Raw genomic sequence first — 25,244 nt, 5'->3', positions numbered from 1 at the left:
ACATTCGCCACTACCACTATGCAGTACATGAACAGAATTCTGGACTGGTCCATACAACCTCCCTCCAAACTTTGGGTTCATATTGAACAAGTCGCCTCGCACACTCCTCTACAGGCACCCTCCTCTACAGGCAGTATCAGGGTCAAGGGAGTACCCAATTCCACGGCATCCAACCATTTCAGCAACACTCTAAGTGTGGTCCAAAATAGCCCACTTGCCTGAAATAGCTCCGACAATCTCACCGAGATATCCCATCTCCCACAACTGTAAAAACAGAAAATTATAGGTTGCGCCACACAGATGATATATTATAAAACCAATGGGTACTCACATAAAATGCTTAAAGGAACACTATAGTCACCTAAATTATTTTAGCTAAATAAAGCAGTTTTAGTGTATAGATCATTCCCCTGCAATTTCACTGCTTAATTCACTGTCATTTAGGAGTTAAATCACTATGTTTCTGTTTATGCAGCCCTAGCCACACCTCCCCTGGCTATGATGGGCAGAGCCTGCATGAAATAAAAATGGTTCACTTTCAAACAGAAGTAATTTACCTTAAATAATTGTATCTCAATCTCTAAATTGAACTTTAATCATATACAGGAGGCTCTTTGCAGGGTCTAGCAAGCTATTAACATAGCAGGGGATAAGACAATATTAATTAAACAGAACTTGCAATAAAGAAAGCCTAAATAGGGCTCTCTTTACAGGAAGTGTTTATGGAAGACTGTGCAAGTCACATGCAGGGAAGTGTGACTAGGGTTCATAAACAAAGGGATTTAACTCCTAAATGGCAGATGATTGAGCAGTGAGGCTGCACCAAAACTGCTTCCCCAAAACTGCTTCATTAAGCTAAAGTTGTTCAGGTGACTATAGTGTCCCTTTAAAAGGGAAAAAAAGTCCTGAAGAAAAATATATGAATAAAATAGTATAGTCCAAGTTGATTTAAATAAATGAGTACAGTAGATCTTATAAGTTCTGAGATAATCCGATGTCCAGATGGCGTGGAGGCATGAAAATAAGAGAAAGTTCCAATAGTGTAAAACTGTAGACAAAAGGAGAAATATGATAGTAGTAATATTCCTCCTACTCACCTAGTCAAGAGCTAGAGCCAGCTCAGGTGTAAACTGCATTCAGTGGCGTTGATCCCCCACTGGTAGGATATAGGTGTTGGTAGGCAAGTGAAGATCCTCAAAATGTTGAAGGAAAAAATAAAAAACAATTATACTGCATTTGCCAAGTGGATGTGATTTCATGTGATTTATTTTCTTCAATAAAAATAAATTTGATAAATAAATTTAAAAAAAAACAAGATGTAATTTGTATGGATGCACTTAAAGAAAAAACCTTGCATTATGATGAATAAACACATAGCACAAATTGAAGATTTTGTGCTGGCTTAGAAGTCCTATAGTTGCCTCCATCCTTAACCCCTTAACCCCTTAATGACGAGTGACGGACGAGGTCCGTCACTCAGGGGATTGCCATAACGATGAGTGACGGACCTCGTCCATCACCTGTTAAAAGTAACCCCAGATCGCCGCGATCGCGGGGTTAATGGTGCTCCGGTCTGCCTCTTTATTAGAGGCAGACCGGGAGCTCCGACTTGCGCTGTCCCAGCACATGTGCTCGCTCTGACAGCATGTCAGAGCGAGCACATGTGCTCAGTATACTTACCTTCCGCCTCCCTGCACTTCCGGGTTAACCCCTTCCCTGCCAATTGATCACTGACTACAGTGAGCAATTGACAGGGATTGCGTTTTACTATGATCTGACTTTTTGTTTAACCCCTGAGTTACATAGTTACATAGTTACATAGCTGAAAAGAGACTTGCGTCCATCAAGTTCAGCCTTCCTCACATATGTTTTTTGCTGTTGATCCAAAAGAAGGCAAAAAAAAACAATTTGAAGCACTTCCAATTTTGCAACAAGCTAGGAAAAAAAATTCCTTCTTGACCCCAGAATGGCAGTCAGATTTATCCTTGGATCAAGCAGTTATTACCCTACATTGAACGATTATATCCTTGAATATTCTGTTTTTGCAAGTATGCATCTAGTAGCTGTTTGAACATCTGTATGGACTCTGATAAAACCACTTCTTCAGGCAGAGAATTCCACATCCTGATTGTTCTTACAGTAAAAAAAAACGTTCCTTTGCCTTAGACGAAATCTTCTTTCTTCTAGTCTAAACGCATGACCTCGTGTCCTATGTAAAGTCCGGTTTGTGAATAGATTTCCACACAATGGTTTGTATTGGCCTCAAATATATTTGTATAATGTTATCATATCCCCTCTCAGGCGACATTTTTCTAAACAAAATAGGTTTAAATTTGTTAACTTTTCTTCATAGCTGATATGTTCCATTCCTTTTATTAATTTTGTAGCCCGCCTCTGCACTTTTTCTAGTGCCATAATATCCTTCTTTAGAACAGGTGCCCAAAATTGCACAGCATATTCAATGTGTGGTCTTACCAGTGATTTATAAAGAGGCAAAATGATATTCTCGTCCCGAGAATGAATGCCCTTTTTCATGCATGACAATACCCTACTGGCCTACTGGGGTTACATTTATTTTATTAATTAATTTAAATATTTTAAAATTAAAATTATAAATTTAGCTAGCTGGGGAGTGTGGAAGTTAGTGGGGAATTGGGGGATTTAGTGTTAAGCTAACTAGGGGTTAATGTTAAAAAAAGTTTTAAAATAAGCTTTAAAAAGTAAAAAAAAATAAGCTAAAAAAAGTTTTAATAACGTTTAAGTAAAAAATACCCCCCCCCCCCCCCTTTACCCAGTCCAAATAAAAATTAACCCCTTCCCTGCCAGTCGATCACTGCCTACAGTGATCAAAATACAGATCACAGTATTATACTGTGATCTAATTTTTTTCAACCCCTGACGATTAACTTTTATTTATTTTTTAACCCTCAGGGGTTAAATTTATTTAATTAACTAATTTAAATATTGTATAATTAAATATTTTGCTAGCTGGGGTGGGTGGGAGTTATGGGGAAATGGGGAATTTACGGTTAGTGCTGCTTACTGCTAGTTAGGGGTTAACGGTAAAAAAAAAAGCTTAGAAAAATGTTAAATCTGTAAAAAAAAGTTTTAATAAAGTTTAGGAAAAAATTAATAAGCAAAACAAAATGTGGCGGAACCAACCTCGCCACTGTGAACTGGAGAAGCCTGGTTGCTAGCCTCCTGTCCTGCGACTATGGCCCTGGGGTGTATTAACCCTTCCAGAAGTGTATTTGGGCACAATGGATGTTTGTATGCTGTTCCTGGCCCTTTAAATACTTGGGAGCAGTGTTCCAACTTTTAAACTGGCACTTCAAATGCAGTCGAAGTGCCGAAGCCGTTGAAGTGCTGAAGCCGTCGAAGTGCCAAAGCCGTCAAAGTGGCCGCCATTACAGTCGAACACGTGGCGGCGGCCATTTTAATCCAGTTGAACGCGGTGAACTGTACCTTCCCCTACCCTTCGACACTGCGGCTGGAGACTAAGTCTCGTTCGAAGATTCGAAACCCACGTTCGAACGGGACTTTGTAATTTCTGGGTGTAAAACAGACCTCTGGTAGACAATATAACACCACGGAAACAACCCCGGTTTCACTTCGACGATTCGAACGCCGCCTTCGGATGGGACTTTGTAACTTTTCAGGGCAGAAATAGACCAACCGCACAGCCTGAATCTGTGGAACTGTTTTGGGCATGAAAATGTGCTTGCGGTTGGTCATAAAGGACTTCAAGCTAACTCTTTAACCCCTGGATGCAATTAGCTGAATTTTGGATATGTGTGTAAGTAAAGTATGCTGATTATTAATATGTGGTTTTTATGAAGATTGAATGTATAGTTTTAAAGTTATAAAAATGTATAAAAATGTATGTTTAAATTGTACGTTATAATTGGGTTACCTCTCAGGAGAAGGGGAGGGAATCTGTGGGAGGTAACCATTGTGTGATTGGGTAATGTTTAATTGGATGTGGGCGTCTCCCTTGCAGGGGAGAATTGCATTAAAGCAGAGTGTGTGTAATTAAAACAGACTTCTTCTTGACCCTCAATACGTAGCCTTCTCTCGTTATTGGAGGGAACTGCTGTATCACACTGGGGATTGCTATGCTCTGCATACTCCCTTGAGCTTTAATCACTTAGTTCTTGTTCCTGATACGCTCTCCTGGAGGAGAGGTCTTTCCCACATGGTCCTGAATGCTGGAGGTTCATTCAGGATGGAAGGAAGACGGCGTGGCTCCAGTTAAGCTACGGCGGTTGTGGAGTCTGCGGTGGTTGTGGTGTCATCTGCAGTGCGTGGGGTCCTCAGGAAGCGCTAGGAGCATCCGTCAACGGAAGTCGTCTGTTACATTAGTGGCAGCGGTGGGATAGCTTCCCTAGTGCGAGGAGCAGCATCCTGGGAACAACAAACAAGCCTGGAGTATTGGTATAGTCAAGCATGGTTTAACGGTATACTGGAGCGGCAGTTGGCTTTGTATGGACCCAACCCAACAGAGGAATGTGTCCAGAGAATGAGGAGAGAACTGGCTGAGGGTCTGCAGGAGGAAGCTGAATATTGGGCAGAGATGGTGAAGTATTCTGTCCCTGCACCCCAACAACAGCGTATCCTTCTTCCCCAGCAGCACTGCGAGTTCCAGGGAGCTGAAGGTGCCGTCCTTCCTCCCCAGCGGCAGTGTGTATCCCAGGAAGCTGAAGGTGCCGTCCTTACTCCCCAGCGGCAGTGTGTACCCCAGGGAGCTGAAGGTGCCGTCCTTCCTCCCCAGCGACAGTGTGTACCCCAGGGAGCTGAAGGTGCCATCCTTCCTCCCCAGCGGCAGTGTGTGTCCCAGGGAGTTGAAGGTGTCGCCCTTCCTCCCCAGCGGCAGTGTGTGTCCCAGGGAGCTGAAGGTGCAGTCCTTTTTCCCCAGCGGCAGTGTGTACCCCAGGGAGCTGAAGGTGCCGTCATTCCTCCCCAGCGGCAGTGTGTATCCCAGGGAGCTGAAGGTGCCGTCCTTCCTCCCCAGCGGCAGTGTGTATCCCAGGGAGCTGAAGGTGCTGTCCTTCCTCCCCAGCGGCAGTGTGTACCCCAGGGAGCTGAAGGTGCCGTCCTTCCTCCCCAGCGGTAGTGTGTACCCCAGGGAGCTGAAGGTGTCCTCCTTCCTCCCCAGCGGCAGTGTGTATCCCAGGGAGCTGAAGGTGCCGTCCTTCCTCCCCAGCGGCAGTGTGTACCCCAGGGAGCTGAAGGTGCCGTCCTTCCTCCCCAGTGGCAGTGTGTATCCCAGGGAGCTGAAGGTGCCGTTCTTCCTCCCCAGCGGCAGTGTGTATCCCAGGGAGCTGAAGGTGCTGTCCTTCCTCCCCAGCAGCAGTGTGTACCCCAGGGAGCTGAAGGTGCCGTCCTTCCTCCCCAGCGGCAGTGTGTACCCCAGGGAGCTGAAGGTGCCGTCCTTCCTCCTCAGCAGCAGAATGTCCTGCAGGGAGCAGAGACCGTCAGTCTCGCAACCCAGCAGCAAGACAAAATATTGAAAGGGGAGACAGTTGGTCCCCCTCTCCACCAGCAGAGAGAGTGTCAGGGAGAGGAGCCTGCTACCCCCTCTCCCCAGCAGCAGTTTACAGTTCAGAGAGAGGAGCTTGTTACACCCTCTCTATAGCGGCAGCCTAACCCACCAAGGGGAGATGTTACACCCCCCAACAGTGCAGATGGGACCGTAGTCTCTTTACTTGCAGCACAAGGGGTAAGGACGGTCGGTTCTGTCCACCAGCCACAGAGCGGTGTATCCAGAGGGGAGACAGTCGGTCTCCCCCTCCCACTACCAGGCTCCAACCAGGCTACTTCCGTGGTAGCGCTGGCACCAGGGCAGAGTACCGCTGGTCTCTGCCCACTCAGCAACCCGCCAAGGCAGCCTACCAGTCTCCCGCACAGCCGTGGTGAGGCACCTGGACATGGACAAGCTACCCACCACCCCAGGTGTAGTAACTCTTTCTTGTGGGTGGGCTGTACTGCTGATTGTGTTCTGTGGGTGGATTGCTGGACTAACCAGGGCACTGACCGACAGGAGGTCAGATACCCTGTTAGTCTGGATGGTAAAGGGGAGAAATGTGGCGGAACCAACCTCGCCACTGTGAACTGAAGAAGCCTTCTCCTACCCTTCGACACTGCGGCTGGAGACTAAGTCCCGTTCGAAGATTCGAACCCACGTTCGAACGGGACTTTGTCATTTCTGGGTGTAAAACAGACCTCTGGTAGACAATATAACACCACGGAAACAACCCTGGTTTCACTTCGACAAAAGTCGAAGTGAGTTTGATGATTCGAATGCCGCCTTCGGATGGTAACTTTTCAGGGCAGAAATAGACCGACCGCACAGCCTGAATCTGTGGAACTGTTTTGGGCATGAAAATGTGCTTGTGGTTGGTCATAAAGGACTTCCAGCTAACTCTTTAACCCCTGGATGGAATTAGCAGAATTTTGGTTATGTGTGTAAGTAAAGTATGCTGATTATTAATATGTGTTTATGAAGATTGAATGTATAGTTTTAAAGTTATAAAAATTTATAAAAATGTATGTTTAAATTGTACGTTATAATTGGGTTACCTCTCAGGCTAAGGGGAGGGAATCTGTGGGAGGTAACCATTGTGTGATTGGGTAATGCAGGGGAGAATTGCATAAAAGCAGAGTGTGTAATTAAAACAGACTTCTTCTTGACCCTCAATACGTAGCCTTGTCTCGTTATTGGAGGGAACTACTATATCACACAGGGGATTGCTATGCTCTGCATACTCCCTTGAGCTTTTATCACTTAGTTCTTGTTCCTGATACGCTCTCCGGAGGAGAGGTCTTTCCCACACGGTCCTGAATGCTGGAGGTTCATTCAGGGTGGAAGGAAGACGGCACGGCTCCAGTTAAGCTAAGGCGGTTGTGGAGTCTGCGGTGGTTGTGGTGTCGTCTGCAGTGCGTGGAGTCCTCAGGAAGCGCTAGGAGCATCCGTCAACGGAAGTCGTCCGTTACACAAAAGTTTAAAACATAGTTTTAAAAAGTTAAAGTTTTAAAAAGTTAGAAAATGCATTTAAAAATGCTCATTACCACTACACCTGGAACAAACTAGAGAAAAAATGATCCCACGCCAAGGTTCAAAATATGCCTTTTGAATTACCCAAGGGTGTATTCTTTAATAAATAGTATGCGTTTGTGGGGAAGTTTCAATAACCAACCATCTAAACTACTCCAAATTGGAACATGGACACAACATAAAACTTCAAAGTTAGAAAAAAACTGAATGGCTGTGTCTCAAATGTGCCCCTTCAACATCCACATATACCTGGCAAAGGTACATACGGAGGTATTGCTGTACTCAGACCACATAGCTGAGCAACATATGAAGTATTATACAGTGGTAGCACACATAAGGTTTGCAAAATACACTGTACAAACTCACTTTGTGTGTCAAAAAGGCAGAAAAAACGCTTATTACCACTACACCTGGTACAAGCTAGCGGAAAAATGATCCCACGCTAAGGTTCAAAATATGCCTTTTGAAATACCCTGGGATGTCTTCTTTAAGAAATGGTATGGCTTTATGGGGTATTTGGATTATATAGCCTGGTAAAATACTCTAAAATGGGACATGGGCACAGCGTAAAAATTTAAAGTTTGAAAAAAAATATGGAATGGCTGTGTCCCAAATGTGCCCCTCCGATGTCCACATATACCTGGCAAAGGTACATACGGGGGTATTTTTGTACTCAGCAGACATAGCTGAACAACATATGAAGTATTATACAGTGGTAGTACACATAAGGTTTGCAAAATATACAATGCAAACTCACTTTGTGTGTCAAAAAGGCTGAAAAAACGCTTATTACCACTACACTTGGTACAAGCTAGCGGAAAAATGATCCCACGCTAAGGTTCAAAATATGCCTTTTGAAATACCCTGGGGTGTCTACTTTAAGAAATGGTAGGCCTTTGTGGGGTAGTTTGAATTTAAAACCTGCGAAGATGCTTGGAAAATGCACATAGGCCCAGCGTCAAAATTCAAAGTTCGGTAAAAACTGATATGGCTTGGTCTCCTATATGGCATTGTAGCTTCATGAAATAGTGCCAAAGACATTCATTGGGGAGTCTTTTTACTCAGAAGACTTAGCTGAGCATAATTTGGGGGTTTTGAACTTAGTGGCACATATGAAATCTACAAAATGCCCAGATATTGGTGGGAAAATGGTGGCATGCTAAGGCACAATATGCACCTTATGAGATACCCTGGAGTGTCTACTTTTACAAATGGTAGGTCTTTGTGGGTTTTTTTTGAACAGTCAAACTGTTATAATACCCCAAATGGAAGCATAGGCTCATTAAATCCGTCTCTCAAAATTTGACTGTGAATGCTGAAAAGGACAGGTCTCCTATATGGCACTGTAGCTTCACAAAATAGTGCCAAAGACATACAATGGGGGTGTCATTTTACTCAGCAGATGTAACTGAACACAAAATAAAACTTTGTACAGGAAAAGCACACACCAACTTTACAAAATACACATGAGAAGTTCTTTGTTATAAGTTTGTGTGCCAAAAACCCCAAAAAACACAATTTTACTCCAATATTTAGCAGAGGTTGGCAGTGAAATGGCTAGGTAGAAAGTGTCAAAACAACCATAGGTAAATAGCCTGTGGTGTCTACTTTATATAAATATATACTTTTGTGTGGCAATTTTGTTTTCTTTTATGGCTATTAAGCTTACAAGACAAACATACCAAATTCTAAAATCGCTCCACATTAAAAGTTTATTTTACTCCTTGTGCTTTGTGATCTGTAACTACCAAAAAAAACTTAAAATCCCAGACACATTATATATTCTGTAAATCAGAACAACTAAATGAATTTATTTTTAATTACTTTCCTTAACCTGCACTAATTGTGCACACATTATTATTGCAAAAACTGTAAAAAAAACCTCAAAATTGTTCTTTTTTTTTTGCATTTTTCTGTTTTTTTTATAATAAATAAGCATTTATGTATATATATATATATATATATATATATATATATATATATATATATATATACACATATACACATTATATATTCTGTAAATCAGAACAACTAAATGAATTTATTTTTAATTACTTTCCTTAACCTGCACTAATTGTGCACACATTATTATTGCAAAAACTGTAAAAAAAACCTCAAAATTGTTCTTTTTTTTTGCATTTTTCTGTTTTTTTTATAATAAATAAGCATTTATGTATATATATATATATATATATATATATATATACACATATACATATACATATATACATATATATATATATATATATATATATATATATATATATATATATATTTATACAGGGAGTGCAGAATTATTAGGCAAATGAGTATTTTGACCACATCATCCTCTTTATGCATGTTGTCTTACTCAAAGCTGTATAGGCTCGAAAGCCTACTACCAATTAAGCATATTAGGTAATGTGCATCTCTGTAATGAGAAGGGGTGTGGTCTAATGACATCAACACCCTATATCAGGTGTGCATAATTATTAGGCAACTTCCTTTCCTTTGGCAAAATGGGTCAAAAGAAGGACTTGACAGGTTCAGAAAAGTCAAAAATAGTGAGATATCTTGCAGAGGGATGCAGCACTCTTAAAATTGCAAAGCTTCTGAAGCGTGATCATCGAACAATCAAGCGTTTCATTCAAAATAGTCAACAGGGTCGCAAGAAGCGTGTGGAGAAACCAAGGCGCAAAATAACTGCCCATGAACTGAGAAAAGTCAAGCGTGCAGCTGCCAAGATGCCACTTGCCACCAGTTTGGCCATATTTCAGAGCTGCAACATCACTGGAGTGCCCAAAAGCACAAGGTGTGCAATACTCAGAGACATGGCCAAGGTAAGAAAGGCTGAAAGATGACCACCACTGAACAAGACACACAAGCTGAAACGTCAAGACTGGGCCAAGAAATATCTCAAGACTGATTTTTCTAAGGTTTTATGGACTGATGAAATGAGAGTGAGTCTTGATGGGCCAGATGGATGGGCCCGTGGCTGGATTGGTAAAGGGCAGAGAGCTCCAGTCCGACTGAGACGCCAGCAAGGTGGAGGTGGAGTACTGGTTTGGGCTGGTATCATCAAAGATGAGCTTGTGGGGCCTTTTCGGGTTGAGGATGGAGTCAAGCTCAACTCCCAGTCCTACTGCCAGTTTCTGGAAGACACCTTCTTCAAGCAGTGGTACAGGAAGAAGTCTGCATCCTTCAAGAAAAACATGATTTTCATGCAGGACAATGCTCCATCACACGCGTCCAAGTACTCCACAGCGTGGCTGGCAAGAAAGGGTATAAAAGAAGAAAATCTAATGACATGGCCTCCTTGTTCACCTGATTTGAACCCCATTGAGAACCTGTGGTCCATCATCAAATGTGAGATTTACAAGGAGGGAAAACAGTACACCTCTCTGAACAGTGTCTGGGAGGCTGTGGTTGCTTCTGCACGCAATGTTGATGGTGAACAGATCAAAACACTGACAGAATCCATGGATGGCAGGCTTTTGAGTGTCCTTGCAAAGAAAGGTGGCTATATTGGTCACTGATTTATTTTTGTTTTGTTTATGAATGTCAGAAATGTATATTTGTGAATGTTGAGATGTTATATTGGTTTCACTGGTAAAAATAAATACTTGAAATGGGTATATATTTGTTTTTTGTTAAGTTGCCTAATAATTATGCACAGTAATAGTCACCTGCACACACAGATGTCCCCCTAAAATAGCTAAAACTAAAAACAAACTAAAAACTACTTCCAAAAATATTCAGCTTTGATATTAACCCCTTAAGGACAGAGCTTCAGAAGCTTGTTTTTCACTTAATGACAACGGCATTTTTTGCATGTTTTGCTATTTGCGTTCAACTACAATTTGCATTTGACTAATTTATTGCACCGACACATATTATATACTGTTTTTTAAAGGACAGAAAGGGCTTTAATTTGATGTAACACACACACATATATATATATATATATATATATATATATATATATATAAATGATTATTTATTATAAAAAAATACAGAAATATGCAAAAAAATGAATTTTGTGTGTTTTTTTTGCAGTTTTTGCAATAATAATGTGTACATAATTAGTGCAGGTTAAGGAAAGTAATTAAAAATAAATTCATTAAGTTGTTCTGAATTACAGAATATATAATGTGTCTGGGATTTTAAGTTTTTTTTGGTAGTTACAGGTCACAAAGCACAAGGAGTAAAATAAACTTTTTATGTGGAGCGATTTTAGAATTTGGTATGTTTGTCTTGTAAGCCTAATAGCCATAAAAGAAAACAAAATTGCCACACAAAAGTATATATTTATATAAAGTAGACACCACAGGCTATTTACCTAAGGTTGTTTTGACACTTTCTACGTAGCCATTTTACCGCCAACCTCTGCTAAATATTGGAGTAAAATTGTGTTTTTTGGGGGTTTTCGCACACAAACTTATAACAAAGAACTTCTCATGTGTATTTTGTAAAGTTGGTGTGTGTTATTCCTGTACAAAGTTTTATTATGTGTTCAGTTACTTCTGCTGAGTACAATGGTACCCCCATTGTATGTCTTTGGCACTATTTCGTGAAGCTACAGTGCCATATAGGCAGGGCCAGCGCCACCTGTAAGGCGCAACTTACCAGGGGGCGCCGGATCCCTGCACCCAGTGTCGCTCCTCATGCTGCGCCGCCTGAGCGCTCTTGCAAGCCTCAGGCGGCGCAGGACTGCAGCATGGAGGGCGGCCGGGTTTGAGTGACCGGCAGGAGGGAAGCGCACAGCGCTCCCTCCTGCCGGTCTCTCCATGTAGCGTGGCCGGGCGGCGCGGAACGCGGGACAGGAACCTTTGTTTCCTGTACCCGGCCGCCGGCGGAATGACAGGAAGTGCTCACTCAGTGAGCGCCTCCCTTCAGTCCGCCGGCGGCCGGGTACAGGAAACAAAGGTTCCTGTCCCGCGTTCCGCGCCGCCCGGCCACGCTACAAAGGCAGGAGGGGAGGGTAAGGACCACTAGGGGTGGGAGGGAAGGGGGGGGGGAGGACACTAGGGGTGGGAGGGAAGGGGGGGGACCACTAGGGGTGGGAGGGAAGGGGGGAAGGACCACTAGGGGTGGGAGGGGGGAAAAGGACCACTAGGGGTTCGAGGGAGGGGGGAAAAGGACCACTAGGGGTGGGAGGGAGGGGTGAAAAGGACCACTAGGGCTGGGAGGGAGGGAGGGGGGGGAAAGGACCACTAGGGGTGGGGAGGGAGGGGGAAAAAGGACCACTAGGGGTGGGGGTGGGGGATAAGGACCACTAGGGGTTGGAGGGAGGGGGGGAAAAGGACCACTAGGGGTGGGAGGGAGGGATGAAAAGGACCACTAGGGGAGGGGGGGAAAGGACCACTAGGGGTGGGAGGGAGGGGGGGAAAGGACCACTAGGGGTGGGAGGGAGGGGGGATAAGGACCACTAGGGGTGGGGGGGGATAAGGACCACTAGGGGTGGGGGGAGGGGGGGGGAAAGGACCACTAGGGGTGGGGGGAGGGGGGGGAAAGGACCACTAGGGGTGGGGGGAGGGGGGAAAAAGGACCACTAGGGGTGGGAGGGAGGGGGGGAAAAGGACGACTAGGGGTGGGAGGGGTGAAAAGGACCACTAGGGGTGGGAGGGAGGGGGATAAGGACCACTAGGGGGGAGAGAGGGGGTATAAGGACCACTAGGGGAGGAGGGGAGATAAGGACCACTAGGGGGGAGAGAGGGGGTATAAGGACCACTAGGGGAGGAGGGGAGATAAGGACCACTAGGGGAGGAGGGGGGATAAGGACCACTAAAGGAGGGCGGGGTAAGGACCACTAGGGGAGGGGGGAGGAAGGTAAGGACCACTAGGGGAGGGGGAGGGGGGAGGAAGGTAAGGACCACTAGGGAGGGGAAGGTAAGGACCACTAGGGGAGGGGGGGAGGAAGGACCACTAGGGGATGGGGGAGGATGGACCATAAGGGGAGGGGAAGGTAAGGACCACTAGGGGAGGGGGGAGTAAGGACCACTAGGGGAGGGGAAGGTAAGGACCACTAGGGGAGGGGAGGGGGGGTAAGGACTACTAGGGGAGGGGAGGGGGGGTAAGGACCACAAGGGGAGCGGAGGGGGGAGTAAGGACCACTAGGGGAGGGGGTGAAGGAACACAGGGGGAACGGGGGTGGGGAGGTAAGGACCACTGAGGGAGGAGGAGGGGAGGTCCACTAGGGGTTTGGGAGAGGGAGGACCACTAAGGGGTTTGGGAGAGGGAGGACCACTAAGGGGGGGAGCTGGGAGTGAGAAGACCACCAAGGGAGAACTGCAGAGAGACAGGGGGCCAAGGGAGAGCACTAAGGGACAGAAGGGGAGAACATGGAGGGACAGAAGGGAAGGGGAAATCAATAATTGACCGGAGGGGAGAGCACTATGAATTTTAAAAATAAATAAATAAAGCGCTGCTCCCCTCTCAGTCCTTATCCTACCCCACAAACCCTCTCTTTTACACTACACACATACACAATGAATCCCCCCTACATACACACACACACACACAGAAACATACAATGCATTCCTACTCACACACAGACACACCCGAAACACACAATGCATCCCTTACGTTCACACAAACACTCATTCTCTTAGACACAGCAACTACATTACATACACAGAAACAAACTTTGCACCCCTTACACACACACACACACAGAAACATACAATGCATTCCCTATACGCAAACACACACTGCATCCCCTATAAACACACTACATCCCTTACACAAATTGCACGCATAAAACATCCCCAACTCATGGATGGGCCATGTAGGTGGATTTATGGGTGGGCATTGTAGGCATACTCACGGTCAAGCTCTGGGGGCCCAGACCTTGAGCTGTGTAAGGGGCCCTAAAAAATGGAGCTGCTTCCTGTTCGTTAATTGTTGTGAGCACTGTTAAAAACGGTCTCCAGAGAGCCTCTTCTACACCAGACCTGTGGAGCCAGACTGAGCCCATCATCAGCCTCTTGTCCTCATCTGGTGGTAAGTAGGCAATCCAATATATTATTAGTGGCACTAATTTCTAATTGACCTCACATTAAATGGATACTATAGTCACCAGAAGCACTACAGCATAATATAGTGGTTATGGTGTCTATAACCTGTGCCTGTAGGCTTTTTAATGTAAACACACTGTCTTTTCAGATAAAAGACACTTTGTGAAGACTGGCGTTGGCCCATATGGCATAGCATATGGGCGGGGCATTGTGATGTCACATGGAGGGTGAGGGGGGGGGGGGCGGCAACTTTTTGTTTGCCTAGGGCGGCAAAAATCCTTGCACCGGCCCTGCATATAGGAGACCTGTCCTTTTCAGTATTCACAGTAGAATTTTGAGAGACGGATTTAATGAGCCTATGCTTCCATTTGGGGTATTATAACAGTTTGACTGTTCAAAAACACCCCACAAAGGCCTACCATTTGTAAAAGTAGACACTCCAGGGTATCTCATAAGGTGCATATTGTGCCTTAACATGCCCCCATTTTTTTTTACCATTACATGCCAAAGTATGTGGTAAAAAATAATTTTGTGCATTTTTTACAAACGGATTGCATTTTTGCTGGGCATTTTGTATATTTCATATGTGCCACTAAGTTCAAACCCCCCAAATTATGCTCAGCTAAGTCTTCTGAGTAAAAGGACACCCCCATTGTATGTCTATGGCAATATTTCGTGAAGCTACAGTGCCATACAGGAGACCTGTCCTTTTCAGTATTCACAGTAGAATTTTGAGAGACGGATTTAATGAGCCTATGCTTCCATTTGGGGTATTATAACAGTTTGACTGTTCAAAAACACCCCACAAAGGCCTACCATTTGTAAAAGTAGACACTCCAGGGTATCTCATAAGGTGCATATTGTCCCTTAACATGCCCCCATTTTTTTACCATTACATGCCAAAGTATGTGGTAAAAAATAATTTTGTGCATTTTTTACATACGGATTGCATTTTTGCTGGGCATTTTGTATATTTCATGTGTGCCACTAAGTTCAAACCCCCCAAATTATGCTCAGCTAAGTCGTCTGAGTAAAAGGACACCGCCATTGTATGTCTATGGCACTATTTTGTGAAGCTACAGTGCCATATAGGAGACCAAGCCATATCAGTTTTGACCGAACTTTGAATTTTGACGCCGGGCCTATGTGCAATTTCCAAGCATCTTTGCAGGTTTTAAATTCAAACTACCCCACAAAGGCCTACCATTTCTTAAAGTAGACACCCCAGGGTATTTCAAAAGGCATATTTTGAACCTTAGCGTGGGATCATTTTTCCGCTAGCTTGTACCAGGTGTAGTGGTAATAAGCCTTTTTGACACACAAAGTGAGTTTGCACAGTATATTTTGCAAACCTTATGTGTACTACCACTGTATAATACTTCATATGTTGCTCAGCTATGTCTGCTGAGTACAACAATACCCCCGTATGTACCTTTGCCAGGTATATGTGGACATCGGAGGGGCACATTTGGGACACAGCCATTCCATATTTTTTTTCAAACTTTAAATTTTTACGCTGTGCCCATGTCCCATTTTAGAGTATTTTACCAGGCTATATAAACCAAATACCCCATAAAGGCATACTATTTCTTAAATAAGACATCCCAGGGTATTTCAAAAGGCATATTTTGAACCTTAGCGTGGGATCATTTTTCCGCTAGCTTGTACCAGGTGTAGTGGTAATGAGCGTTATTAAATGTATTTTTTTACTTTTTAAAACTTTTTTTACTTTTTAAAACAATTTTTTTAAACTTTTGTTTTGCTTATTAATTTTTTTAAAGTTTCCTAAACTTTCGTAAATCTTTTTTTTTTACAGATTTAACATTTTTCTAAGCTTTTTTTTTACCGTTAACCCCTAACTAGCAGTAAGCAGCACTAACCGTAAATTCCCCATTTCCCCATAACTCCCACCCACCCCAGCTAGCAAAATATTTAATTATACAATATTTAAATTAGTTAATTAAATAAATTTAACCCCTGAGGGTTAAAAAATAAATAAAAGTTAATCGTTAGGGGTTAAAAAAAAATGAGATCACAGTATAATACTGTGATCTGTATTTTGATCACTGTAGGAAGTGATCGACTGGCAGGGAAGGGGTTAATTTTTATTTGGACTGGGTAAAGGGTTTATTTTTTACAATTTTTTACTTAAACGTTATTAAAACTTTTTTTAACTTAATTTTTTAACTTTTTAAAGCTTATTTTTAAACTTTTTTTAACGTTAACCCCTAGTTAGCCCCCAATTCCCCACTAACTTCCACCCTTCCCAGCTAGCTAAATTTATAATTTTAAAATATTTAAATTAATTAATAAAATAAATTGAACCCCTGAGGGTTAAAAAAAAAAAATCAGATCATAGTAAAATGTAATCCCTGCCAATTGATCACTGTAGTCAGTGATCAATTGGCAGGGAAGGGGTTAATTTTTTTATTAAACTGGGTAAAGGGGGGGTAAAGGGGGGTGGGATTTTAAATAAACTTTATTTTTTTGTCACCAGGGGGCAGGATCAACACTGATCCGTCTCCCTGCACTTCACACTGAACCCGGAAGTGCAGGGAGGCGGAGGTGAGTATACACAGCACATGTGCCCGCTCTGGCATGCTGTCAGAGCGGGCACATGTACTGGGGCAGCCGGATCCACTGCTCCCGGTCTGCCTCTAATGCAGAGGCAGACCGGAGCACCATTAACCCCACGATCGCCGCCATTGCGGCGATCTGGGGTTAATTTTAACGGGTGACGGACGAGGTCCGTCACTCGTCATTAACGCATTCCCCTGAGTGACGGACCTCGTCCATCACTCGTCGTTAAGGGGTTAATGAGTTGTTTGGGTTCATTGAGAACATGGTTGTTGTTCAATAATAAAATTAATCCTCAAAAATACAACTTGCCTAATAATTCTGCACTCCCTGTATATATGTTACATCAAATTAAAACCCTTTATGTCCTTTAAAAAACGGTATATAATATGTGTTCGTGCAATAAATTAGTAAAATGCAAATTGCAGTTGAACGTAAACAGCAAAAAATGCAAAAAATGCGGTTGTCATTAAGTGAAAGACAAGCTTCTGAAGCTCTGTCCTTAAGGGGTTAACCCCTTAACGCCGTTACGACGTTCTATGCCGTCACGCTTTAAGTGGGCTTTAAAGCCGTTTTGACGGCATAGAACGCCGTAACGGCTTTAAGCTTCGGGAGGACTGCCTCACAGCCCAGGCAGACCTCCCACAGCAAATGAGGCCCCCGGGGGCCATGTGATCGCTCTCAAAGAGCGATCACATGGCCCCCTATAGCTGGCTGTGGATCTGCCAGCAGGGGGACTGTCTAAAATATCAGACAGTCGCCCTGCTGGTGGGATCTATAAAAAAAAAAAAATTAAACATGTTATAAAATAAAATAAATATTTTGATATATATATAATATATGTATATATATATTATATATATAATATATATGTATATTATATATATTTAACGTCATACATAGTGTATTTTAATACTAATATAAGTACACATATTAGTATTAAAATACACTTAGAATGACGTTACATATATATAATATACATATATTATATATGTAATAGATATATACACATATATTATATATATAAATACGTATAATTACAATAATAAATAAATAAAATAATAAAATTAATAAATACAATATTGAAACAAAATGTAATATAAATTATATATACATATGTAATTTCATTCTAACTGTATTTTGTTATTAATATATATATATATTGGTAACAAAATACACTTAGAATGACATTCTATATATAAAATGCAAATAACCGCAAATATATATATATAGATAAATACATATAATTACATAAAAGATTACATTAGTATACACGTAGAATTTAAATACCTATAAATGCATATATATTAAAATTCTACGTGTATATTTAAGTAATCTTTTAACATAATTAGGTGATTTGATTAATTAAAATTTGATTGACATACCTGACAACACAGGGAGAAAGTGCAGATAATTTAATTTGCATGCACTATATTTGACCCTGTAACTCTCCAAGACAACATAAAACCTGTACATGGGGGGTACTGTTTTACTCGGGAGACTTCGCTGAACTCACACATTAGTGTTTCAAATTGGTAAATTGTATTACAACGATTATATTTTAAGTAAAAGTGACATTTTTTGCATTTTTACAAACGAACGGCACTTTTATGGACTATATTATTGTTGTAATATGTTTTACTGTTTTTTTTTTTTTTTTAATTCTTTATTTTTGTGGTGGGAAAATCCCCAACGGTTTTGATGGTAGTTTACAAACGTTCATTACAAGAAGAGAAAAATAATCAAAAGGAATGCAATTCAATCAACACAGTAGATAATAGTTAACATGAGTCACTCTGCGCTGGACATGCTAGCTTCTCTGGTGCCGTCAGTGGCCTGTATGGGTAGTAACCAGTATTAACGCTAATATGTATAATACACCAGCCGCTTGTGCGGACTAAGGGTGTGCCGTGCGCTGTAGCCCTATGCTGTTCCTCTTGGGTTATGGGGTATCAGTATGGCTCCCCAGTTTAACGGCTCTATCGGGCTTAAGGTATACATCACCCTACAACTCACTTTTACGCATGAGGGCTTAGGATTAATTCAGGTTATATGTCTTGCCTGCTGATAAACTGGGCTTAGGGTGAGCAGTTTGGTGTGTTAGGTTATCAACCCCTTGGAGTTCCGGTTGTTAGGGTTAACTCGTTGGGAGTTTAAGCGGACCCAAAGTATGGAGCTGTGCGCCATTTAACAAGGAGAGGAAAAGCAAACATGTTTTTCGTATCGGCTATAGTTAAAACATAAAATAGTATACACGCTTAGTAAACGTTGCTTTGACCTGGTACATGCAGTAAGTTCACTATTGGAAACCTGATTCGAGTTGAACAATAGCCAGGGTGGGTAATACATTCTTGTGGGGTCATGTGGTTAGTTGGTGTAATGATGAGCTCTCTCGTCCCGGGCCAATGTACTATCTGAGGCTAAAGAAGAACTACACAGAGGTGAGAAAAATTAAATCAGTTGGTATGCTCGCGGTGTTTGGCTCTGATGTGTACGGCCTCACAGGGAGTTTTTGGTAGTACAAACTTTAAATGTTTTAAGCAATAATATCTAAATGTACAATAAAGTCTATTGCTAACAGCTCCCCGGGACATGTAAAAGAGGAGAACAGTAGCTGTCATAGATATAAGCCGCTATATCCGAACCATGGCCCATGGGTGGACACTGACGGATACATGTGGCTATCTGAAGGGGGCCCGTGATCTGCTACCATATGGGGGTCACAAACACATCGCTATAGACACAGTTGCCGGCAGTACCTCGATCTCTGAGTTGCTCCTGCGGGGCAAGTATATCTACAGCAAGGCAAAACAAGCAGTAAAAAGTGACTAGTAAATTTCCTCTAAAGCAGTGAAATCTGTAGTTAACTGGTTGACCGTGTCTCGATTAAGCACCGCACCACGGGCCTGCAAGGGCTGCGTCCTGCTAGACCTAGGCAAAACCGCCTTAAACTCGCATTGCTGTAATGCATGACTTTAACCTCTGTGCCCTATACTACAGGTGTCACATGTTATATGACCAGTGAAAGTTATAGTGTGAGCTCTTCAGGGCCTGCACATAGTATACAAACAATAAAAGCAGACATAATAGCCATAAAGGTACAAATAAAATAATCCTTAAACGTTCATCTAGGCACAGCACTAACAGATCAGTCTTTAAGCCAAAGTTAGTAGTGTGAAATCATCACAGTGGGGAAAACTTGTTTAACTTAGCTGTGGTGCGGGTAAGTGATGTGAAATTATAGGAGCCGAGGGGCTAAGCTGTAAAATAAATGGGAGCAGACTGTAATTAGTCGTTGGAGTTCAAGCAAGTGTTCATCGGTATCTTGGGTATGCGTGGAGGGTAGCCTGGGTTAGCTGTAGTTAGGTCAAGGGGATTTCCGTTCCCAATTTTGAGTCTTAACAGCAACTATGAAAGCCGGCAAAAGTACTGATCGCGCCCTATGTAGGACTCAGGTCTTCCCCTGTGGGGCTCACTGTTATCCTTTGGAGTCCTATGGAGGATTCTCTGGGCGGGGCGGTTGTTGGCCTCCCCTGGGTTTGGTTTGTTGTTCGTGTGGCTTTGGGGTTAACCCCTCTGTTGGAGTCCCCTGTGTGTCCGAGGCGTCCAGGTGGGTATCCGGTAGCTTCAGTGCAGCCAAGAATCTTGTGGGGTCCTCTCCCGCCGACACGGTGAGCACTTCATCTCCGCGGGTCACCACCAGGGTTCCGGAGACTCCCCACCTGTATCTCACACCATTTTCTCTTAGTTGCCTGGTGACGACCTGCAGTTTGCGTCGCTCTAGCAAAACCGAGAATGGTAAGTCATCAAATATCCTAATGTGATGGTTTTCTACTTGGACAGTGGGTTGTTTCCTGGCTTGGGTTAGTATCGCCCCTTTGAATGACACATCTCGGGTGATTGCAATTATGTCCCTGGGAGCATCTACAGGCGCCGTTGGGGCCTTCCGGATTCTGAACGCGGAGACTAAGGATGGTTCTCCGTGTTCTCCTGAAATGCCTAGTGCTTCTGCCGCTTTATTGACGTAGTTTAGCAAGGCCTCCGGACCCACCGTCTCTGGTGCACCGCGGATGCGTATATTTCGTTTACGGTGTCGCTCCTCCAGAGAGCCTACAGTGCGTGTAAGCCTCTGCACCTGTTGCGATAGGGCTTCGACTTGGGAGCTTGTGACTTTGAGCCGTCCATCCCTGTCTTCCTCTCGTGTTTCCACCTCCTCGATTCGCCTAGTGATGCTCCCCATCTCGGCTTGCACAGCCGCGAGATCTGCCTTCCAAACTGCCCGCAAGTCCAGTAGGAGCCTTTTGATGTCTCCTTTAGTGGAAGGCGAGGTGTCTGAGTCTGAGTCGGCCTTTCGGTGTACCCCACTCGTGGTCTGCGATCCCCCAGATCTCCCTTCCTCGTGGGATTCCTCGGACTCGGTGGAACTTTGTGGTTCTTCCAGCGCCATCTTGGGTCGGGCCTGTTGTTGCGGCCTGTCAAAGGACCGTCGGATGTCAGGTAAGTTATAGCACTCTGCATGCGCCGTTTTTCTGTTTTTTCGTCCCATAGCTGACCCGGGAGGGTTAGGGTAGCAGTGGGTGAAGTTTTATGTTCGTTTTTCTCCTTTCTTCGTGGTATTTTAATCGATTTAGAATGGTGGAGGTCGGAGCTCTCCACCAGCACGTCTGTTCAGGTTCACAGCTGGCCACGCCCCCCCGTTTTACTGTTTTAAAACACTAATATTTGTGTTTAGTGAAGTCTCCCGAGAATAACAGTACCCCCCATGTACAGGTTTCATGGTGTTTTGGAAAGTTAGAGAGTCACATATAAGGCTTGCATTTCATTTTTTTGACATTGAAATTTGCCAGATTGGTTATGTTGCCTTTGAGAGCGTATGGTAGCCCAGGAATGAGAATTACCCCCATGATGGCATACCATTTGCAAAAGTAGACAACCCAAGGTATTGCAAGTGGCGTATGTCCAGTCTTTCTTAGTAGCCACTTAGTCACAAACACTGGCCAAATATTTGTTTTTTGCTTTTTTAACACAACAACAAATATGAACGCTAACTTTGGCCAGTGTTTGTGACTAAGTGGCTACTAAAAAAGACTAAACATACCACACTTTCAATACCTTTGGTTGTCTACTTTTTCAAATGGTATGCCATTATGGGGGTAATTCTCATTGCTGGGCTACCACACCGTCTCAAAGGTAACATTACCAATCTGGCAAATTTCTATTTGAAAATGGAACGTTCTATATTTGACCCTGTAACTTTCCAAAACAAAATAAAACCTGTTAATGGGGGGTACTGATGTACTCGTGAGACATCGCTGATTACAAATATGTGCATTTTTATGACATTCACAGCTAAAATGTCAGACGGAAATACAAATTTAAAAAAAAATCTTATTTTCTCACATTTTTATTTTATTTTATTCATAATTAATTATGTTCCATATATGAATAGTTAATGATAAATTAAAGCCCTGTTTCTCCTGAACAAAATGATATATAATAAGTGTGGGTGCATATAATCTGAAAGAGGGGAACTACGGGTGAACAGACATATAGCGCAAATTCCAGTTTTTGTTTACGTTTTGTTTTGATCAGAACGTGCACTATTGACTCCGTCCTGAAAGGGTTAAGGACGGAGCCAAATGTACAAGTTGTGATCAAAACAAAATGTAAACAAACCACATAATTTGACTCTATGTTTGTTCAGGGGAAACAGGGCTTTCATTCCATATCAAACATTCATATATAGAACTCAATTTTATATGAATAAAATCTAAAAAAGTTTAAAAAAAAAAAGTTTAAAAAAATTAAGACATTTTGATATTTTTCAATTTCCGTATGTCAATTTAACTGATAATGTCACAATACTGTTTGGTTTTACTGCAATAAAACTTACATATTTGTATTCAGAAATGTCTCATGAGTAAAACAGTAACCCCCATGTATAGGTTTTATGGTGTTTTGGAAAGTTACAGGGTCAAATATATGTCTTGTCTATTTATTTATTTTTTACATAGAAATTTCACAGATTGGTTTGCTGGGCCTAGGTTGCCTTTGAGATCATATGGCAGCCAAGAAATGTAAGTTACCCCATCATGGCATACCATTTGAAAAAGTAGACATCCCAGGGTATTCAAAATGGGGTATGGCCAGTCTTTTGTAGTAGCCACTTGGGCATAAACGCTAGCCAAGTTAGTGTTCATTTTTATTTTTATTTTCATTTTTCAAATAAAAACTGTACTTTTACTGAAAATATTATTGTCAGTATATAGTTTACTGCCCTGAAACACTCCTAGTTCTGTTCAGTGATGTCTCACGAGCGGCGCGGTACGATGCGGCACGATGCAGTTTTTGAACGTTACAGGGTCACATATACGGCTTATCCATTTATGCTTTTTCACAATGAAATTTGTCAGATTAGTTTGCTGTGTCTAGGCTGCCTTTGAGACCGTATGGCAGCCAAGAAATGAAAATTACCCCTTAATGGCATACCATTTGAAAAAGTAGACATCCCAGGGTATTCAAAATGGGGTATGGTCAGTCTTTGGTAGTAGCCACTTGGGCACAAATGCTAGCCAAAGTTAGTGTTCGTTTTTTTTTGTGTGCATTTTTCACCTAAACAATGTACTTTTACTGATAATATTAATGTCAGTATATCGTTTACTGGCCCCTCCTAGTTCTGTTCAGTGATGTCTCATGAGCGCCACGGTACCCCCCCATGTATAGGTTTTATGGGGTTTTGGAAAGTTACAGGGTCAAATATACGCTTGTCCATTTTTGGTTTTACACACTGAAAATTGGCAAAGCGATTTTCTGGGCCTATCTTGCCTTTGAGAGAGCATGGCAGCCTGGGTAATAACATTTCCACTATTATGGCATACCATTTTCAAAAGTAGGCAACCCAGAGTATTTCAAATGGTGCATTTTATGATGTTTGGTCAAACCACTTTATCAGAAATGAAGGGCCCACATAGCGGTAATAGTTTTATTTGTGCGTTTTTCCACACATGGACTCACTTTTCACAGGACAATACCATTTTCAAAAGAAGACAACCCAGGGTACAACACATGGCAGACCTCTAGATGTTTGGTCTAGCCATTTTAACAGAAATGATGGGCCCATGTAGCAATTTCTACTTTTAATTTTGTCTTTGTAATCACATACATTGCATTTGCACTAGAAATTTCATAATCCTGGTATTAGTTAGTGCACTAAAAACCTCAGTATTTTGATTTAACACTGTCATCTGAATATAACGATACCTACATGTACAATGTTTCCAGGTTTTTAGTATATAGCAGGAATAGTACAGTACCCCCACATACACTTTGATCTGAAGGCAGAGAGAGGAAGATGGATCTTTGACTCAGATGCTGTAGCATTAACCCTGTGATTAGTTTTTTGCTTATTTTGTGAAGGCACATTTCAAGTACTACAAATGTAGTATTTTGAGTTGTTTGGTGTAGCCACTTTAGAATGGCTAGCATAAACAGGGACAGGTCAAGGTCAGGGGAATCCAGAAGTCAGAGTAGTCGGTAAAACAAGCCAATGGGTCAGTACAGGCAGCTAACGAAGCGTAGTCAGGACAAGCCGAGGTCAGGAAATCCAGGGAAATAAGGCAAACAAACTGCCAAAGTACCATACATAGTGATTTAGTAGTTCAGCTCTGTATGGTAGACTTTGAAACAGTCTGTTATGCAGAGGGCGGGTAGGGATGGACAGGAGGGGCAATAATAACTGGAGTCCTTTCCGACTCCTCTTTTCCAGCAAACACGGCATTTTCGTTGGGGTGACCTTTTACAGGGTGTGGGGGGGATTCGGGAAAGGAAATGCTTGCTGAAAAGTCGTTGGACATTCCAAAGGAGGGTTAGGATTTGGGGTCTGGGCAAATATAATTTGAGACAAAATTTGGACCATAAACTCTAGAAATGGGCACGGTCTACCTATGGCTTCCTTTTTATAAAGCACATAGGCATTGAAAATTGCAATCTGGGTTATGTAGATTGCAATTTTCTTGTACCAGGTCCTACTCTTCCGGTTCACCAGATAGGGCTGCATGCACTGATCAGCCAAGTCTACTCCCCCCATAAACTTGCTGTAGTCTATAATGCACTCCGGCTTCTCCAGCTGCTCAGTTCCACCTGCTCAGTTCCACCTCTCGTGCATTGTAGACAACATGTTCACATCTTTCCTATCGGTGAAGCGAAGGGCAAGCAACTCATCCTGGCGGAGCACTGAAAGGGAGCCTCTACTGCGTCTACCTCTTGCCAGGGTTTGGGGGAAATGATTCTTACGCACTGTGCCACAGGCTACGGTCTCAAAGCAAAATAGAGTTTTAAATAACTCTATGCTTGTGTAATAGTTGTCAAGCCATAGCCTGTATCCCTTATTTAACAAGGGAAGGATTAGGTCCCATACTATCTTGCCACATGTACCCACAGAATCAGGTCATCCTGGTAGGTCAAGATGGGAGATTTGGGTTGCTGCGGCTGACAAAGGGTAAAAAAAATATATATTTTTGACCCTAAAAAAAAAAATACAAATTAATAGTACAAATGTACTAAAATCCCTAAACAGGCTGATCACAGTGTTAAATGCTGTGACCAGCACTAGAAGGGTT

At 42.7% G+C, this 25,244-nt stretch overlaps 1 protein-coding gene across 3 annotated transcripts in view; it reads left to right on the top strand.

Annotated features, from left to right (window-relative positions):
• KCNIP1 (potassium voltage-gated channel interacting protein 1) overlaps positions 1-25,244 on the top strand; it is a 1,074,046-nt gene that overhangs the window by 550,838 nt on the left and 497,964 nt on the right. The gene's annotated exons all lie outside the window — the stretch shown is intronic.

Source organism: Pelobates fuscus, chromosome 3, assembly GCF_036172605.1.
Source record: "Pelobates fuscus isolate aPelFus1 chromosome 3, aPelFus1.pri, whole genome shotgun sequence".
NCBI lineage: Eukaryota > Metazoa > Chordata > Amphibia > Anura > Pelobatidae > Pelobates > Pelobates fuscus.
This window is presented reverse-complemented; position numbering and strand designations above follow the sequence as displayed.